The sequence below is a fragment of the Coffea eugenioides genome, chromosome 4 (assembly GCF_003713205.1).
Source record: "Coffea eugenioides isolate CCC68of chromosome 4, Ceug_1.0, whole genome shotgun sequence".
Lineage (NCBI taxonomy): Eukaryota > Viridiplantae > Streptophyta > Magnoliopsida > Gentianales > Rubiaceae > Coffea > Coffea eugenioides.
In genome coordinates, this window is record NC_040038.1 from 39,411,397 (window position 1) to 39,417,130 (window position 5,734).

At 36.8% G+C, this 5,734-nt stretch overlaps 1 pseudogene; it reads right to left on the reverse strand.

The window, feature by feature from the left end:
- Window positions 1-3,275: 3,275 nt before the first annotated feature.
- Window positions 3,276-4,522, reverse strand: LOC113768236 (annotated as a pseudogene).
- Between the last annotated feature and the right edge of the window lie 1,212 nt (window positions 4,523-5,734).

Below are 5,734 nucleotides of genomic sequence, written 5' to 3' on the forward strand. Positions count from 1 at the left end.
GCAATTACGGTTCTGGTTTGTTATTTGGCATATTTGACTTAGTTGTGCTGGGAATTGGACTGAGTGACCTTCTACATTGTTGTAGCCCTGTTTCTTAGCTTCGAAACGGTGGGTCTTACACCCTCATCCGATAAGCGTAGTGCAATTTGTGCCATTACCGCAAACTGAAGACAAAACTGTTTTTATCCGAAAATGTTTCTAGCTTGACTTTCGTATTTATTGTTGTATTGATATGACTTGTAAGCCTAGTGAATGGCTTTTGGATGAGATTCTTCTATATGAGATGTTGGGACTGATTTGAGCAAACTAATGAAGCCATTAATGGCTGGAAAATAGGTAAAAACAAGGGACATGCCGTCCGTTTATTTTCTTGTAATGTGAGCAAGTTAAAGTGAGTTTTGCGAATGTATTTTGTAACGAATTGGACGTAGTTATTGAAAATGTTACCGACTCTTTCAAAGGGTGGCCGAGGGTTAAATTTCTATTTAAACCTATATATTTCCGCTTGGCAAATAAAATGATTATTTTACCATTCTACCCTAATACCAAAATATAGAGGTTGACTTAGGGTTCTCTTGGCCACAAGTGAATAACTTTTAAGTGAAGTTTTAAGAGTGAACGTGAGATAGTTTGCCACCTTTTCATGATTTTCTTCAAGGCATATAGTTTAATGATTTTGAGCTACATAAACGATTCCGGAAAACAATACTTCCTAGCTTACCTTATTGGATTTCGATTTGTCGTTAGTTAAAGTGTTTTCTACCGAAAATTTCATAACCTTTTGAGTTTGGTTTCAAGGTTGGTTTATGAACCCTAGTTATTCCCTTCCACGAATCCAAATGCCATCGTTACACATTGAAAGTCATTTTTATACGTTTTACTTTTAGGTGATCGGGTTTTTTCGATTTGATTTGATAGTGTTGCTAGATAAATGGTAATATCTTTTCTCTTGTTTAATATTAGGTTTCATTGGTGACTGAGGGGAATACCCGGTGGGGTATTTTGAACGTTGTTTTGCATAACTAGGTGAGAGTTCCTTGCTTGTTACGTTTCATGATTATATGGCTTGTTTGAATGATTGATAACATGTTAAATGCTTTCAATGATTGCTAAACGAGTTTTCGAGGCGAGTGTGTACTTTATCGCACTTAGCCTAAATGATTGTGAAATTTTAATGATTGAGCGATTGAAATGTTAATTGTGCATGAATGTAAGCCTTTTGGGCTGAACTGGCCATTGCCCCTTGTTACCGGTCGTCTCGAGCCAGAAGCGGACTCGGTCGGGCGATTAGGGACTTGGGTGAACGTTTCGGTATACTCGAGTATTACCTTGTAGGTTGGTGGAGCCTGGCCAAAAGCCAGGGACGGGATGAATGAATGAATGAACGAATGGATGAACGAGGGGTTTTATTTATACAAAATGCAATTTCAAATGAGTGAAGGTAGGGGGAAATGAAAGGAGAATGAATGAATGAACGAATGGCTCCTTGTGAGCCCGTATCCTTTTAATGAATGTGGTTATCGCTTTCACTTATACTTGTATCTGGAATTCCTGGTTATCTGTACTGAATGTATGGAACTGCTTGTTTGTCTATGTGATCGGAACCTCACTGAGCTTTCCAGCTCATCCCTTTAGTTTTGTTTTCCTTAACAGGGGAAGGCGTGCAAGGACGAGAGCCTGTATAGACTAGCTGGGTCTAGCTCTTGGTTTACTTTTGTTATGGTTCTCGCCCTAGCTTTTGGCAAGGGTCGGATGTATGAAGTATCGAGAACTTTTGTACCCTTTGTTTTTTGTAAGTCCTTTGAGATTGGAATGTATATAAGTTCTACTTTAAGTTTTGGATTCGTGTCCTATGTACTCCTGTAGTAATGAATTGGATCCTGGTTTGCTCTCTTTTGAGGTTTGATTTATGATTTGTTTGTTTGAACGACTGAGTCCCGGCGAGAGCTGGGCAGGCGGCTCGCTGAACCCTCTGGTTCGCCTTAGGGGGAGGTGGGGCCGTTACATACCTACAAATTTATTCATTTCTTAATTTCAAATTTGAAGTTCCCTCCAAACTTAAATCCTAAACCCACCACTAATTTGAATTTTTATTTTCAATATATGCACCCTGTGAAAACTTGTTCAATTGATAACAGGAAAGAAAACACACTCACACTTAAGAAAAGTTCACTTATATCTCAATCCCAAAATTGAAAAATCCCTCCAAAATTTGCATTGGTAGGACAAATTTTGCATATCATTTTCTTTTTCTTTTGGTGGCTAAGTTTGGTAAATGCAATTACAATGAAAGACATCAATCTCACAATTGCATCCAATCAAAATGTCAAATTGAGTTCTTTAAAAGGATATTTGCAAAAACCTCCCCTGAGGTTACTAATTCTTTGCAAATTCAGTCAAAACGATTAAAATATTGTTTTAGGGAGTGAAATTAGAATTTTGTACCAGATTTGCCCTTTGTGCTATATGTCCAATGAATGACAAAGTACTACAAATTAATTAACAATTAATAAACTTTAAGAAGTGTAGTTTATAGGCAAATACGAATTACCTATTTAAAGTACCGGCTCTTTACGGGTATTTTACTTTCAAACATTTAATTTAGTACAAATATTTATGCTCAAATACAGATTTGCATTTGCTCTCAAATATTTAATTTTTGTTAAATACAAAACCTACCAATCTCTCTCTTTCGTAAAAATATTAATATAACACTTTTTCAATTTTAGTTACAAACATTTATGTATTTAACATAAATTAAATGATTCAGAATAAAATACTCATAAAGAGTCAATACTTTACTCATATAATGGATGAAAGCCATAAAGAATTAATACTTTATGGACCATTTCTTTTTTTTTAATATTTAATTTATATTAAATAGATAACCTACCGATTTCCTTTTTGCAAGAATATTACTGTAATACTTTTTGAATTTTTACTTACAAACATTGATATATTTATCATAAATTAAATGTTTGAAAATAAAATACCCGTAAAAGGCCGGTACTTTAAATGGGTAATGCGTATTTACCCATAAACTACACTCCTTAAAACTTATTAATTGTTAATTGATTTATAATACTTTGTCATTCATTGGACATGTAGCACAAAGGACAAATGTGGTACAAAATTCTAATTTCACTCTCTAAAACAATTTTTAATCGTTTGGACTGAATTTGCAAAGGATTAGTAATCTCAGGGGAGGTCAGTGTAAATGTCAGAAACCTCAGGGGAGGTTTCTGTAATTTTGATCCAACGAAAATTTAGTGCTATACTCTTGCAATGACAATGTCAACATCTGAACTGAATAGGCAAGTCTCTCAAGAACACAACATAACGTAAAATGATAACAAAAATAAAATCTCTGCATCCTTTAATTCACTTAAGCCTTATCAGCTTTGGCAGCTGTAGCAGCAGCTTGACCTCGGAGCTTGACCAGTCCTACGTGCGGCAACAAGACCAACCTTTTGACCAGGTGGTTCATCACGGCGAACTGTGCTAGCATGACCAATATGTTGATGGTTACCATCACCATGAGGATGTTCCACAGGAATAGCAACACCACGAACCTTAGGCCAGCAGTTCCTCTTCATGCGGTACTTGTGGTAAGCACTACCAGCCTTAAGAAGGGGCTTCTCAGTACGTCCACCTCCAGCAACCTGACCAATCATAGCACGGCACCCACTGGGCACAATCTTCTTAGCTCCAGATGGAAGCTTGATCCTAGTGGTTCCGTTATCAGGGGTTGTGACCATGGTTTAAAGTCGCGGTCACGGTCGCGGCTCGGAACGTTCCACATCGGTTTTGGCATATCGATCGCGGTTTCGGTGAGACACAAATTTTTAAAATATTTAATATTCTAACATTTGTAAAAAATATGATAATTAAAAATAATTAAAAATTAGTAAAAATAATAAAAATTCAAATTGATTCGGGATGATTCGAAATGACTCTGTGTCTCGACCGTTTCAACCCTTCACGGTGACGCCTCAGCCTGTCATGTGTCTCGGAACGTTTCGGTCGCGGTATCGTCTCGGACTAGGCCGAGTCGTCTCGGTTTCGGCTGAGTCTTCGAACCATGGTTGTGACTGATAACGATAGCATAATCACCAGAGGCTCTAGCAAAGACACCACGGTCACCCATCTTATGCTCCACGTTGCAAACCACAGCTCCTTCAGGGATGGATCTGAGGTGCAAAACATTTCCGACCATCAAAGTAGCTTTTTTCCCGCAGTAAACAAATTGCCCAGTAAACATTCCTTCGTTCGGCAACGAACAACTCCTTCTGTTGCTGGTAACGAAAAGGGTGGCGGAAACTGACACGGGCTAACGGGGCACCACGACCCGGGTCGTGAATGATTTCGGTGACGACTCCTTTCAAGTAGCCGTTGCGCTCGCCAAAGTCCAGAGAACGGAAGCGGGCGGGGCTCTTGCGGTGGTGGGTGTGGGATTTGAAGACGGAGCCTGCTCCCTTACGTTGAGCTCGGATCACACGACCCATTTTGGGGGTTCGGGTTGAGGGGAAGGGGAACGGGGCGGCTGAGGGAGAAGTTGGTGGAGCAGAGGGGAGTTTAAAAACTCCTTATTCTTATAATGGGTTGAGACTTTTATGTTAGTTCTTAAACACGAGAAGGATTAATTTAAATAATGTATATAAGTGTTATATATTAGTTATTAATTTTCTACTTAGTCCAAATCTGAATCACTTTTATGTTTTCTCCTCAAGATTTTAGAATTCCTTGTACATTCATTTAAGGGAGAATTATAGTTTTGTTCTCTGATATTTAGCCAGCGTGTTGAATTGGTCCCTAATGTTTCGACTAAAGCAAATTTTGATCCCTAAAGTTTATGATTTTAGGCACATTTAGGACAACTAATGGAAATTCAAAAATGATCATGCTCAATATCAATATCAAACTGCTGTTAATTAATAATTTTGAATTTGCACTTTTGATCCTTAATATTTTGTTTTTCAATCATTGTAGTCTCTAAATTTTAAATAGTGGCATTAAGATCCTTAATTGAAATGAGATGCCTTTTTTATTTTTTTATTTCATTTATTCATGCCACTAATATGTCATGTGCTTGTTCTCTTTTGCATAGCGAGTCTCAAGTTTAATATAGTTACTGTTACATAAATTTCTTGTATATGTGTGCATGGAGACTTCAAGTTATTGTAGTTAGCAATTGTGATCATAAAAACTAATGAAAGTAGATACCAATGTGTAGTTCAAGTGTTAATAGTTTCAAAATATAAAGTTAAATAAGGAAAGTTGATAAATGCAAAGTAGATTAATAATTGTTAGTATGTACATTCACATGGTAGGTTATGTATATTTAGGCGTCTTGACAAGTGCCCACTAGGCAACCATTAGAAAAACCTTTGTAAAATTATTTCACTTGCTCCCCCCCCCCCCAAAATATGATTATTAGTAGCTAATTTATTTATTTTCTTTAATCTCTTTTTATAAAAGTATCCTATACCAAATTAACTACTTAGTTTCCTTATAAAACACTATTAGTATATAATTTACTATAGAATTAGTATTACTTTCAAGGGAAATCGTTCAAAACGTCCCTCACATTTTACAAAATGATTTTTTTCGTCCCTCACAGTATAATTTTACGTCCCTTACAAATTCAAATTAACCAAATTTGATCCCTACCTAGGTTTCCGACTAGTTTTTTGCCGGAATCCACTACGTGACTTGCATGTGATCAGTTTTTAAG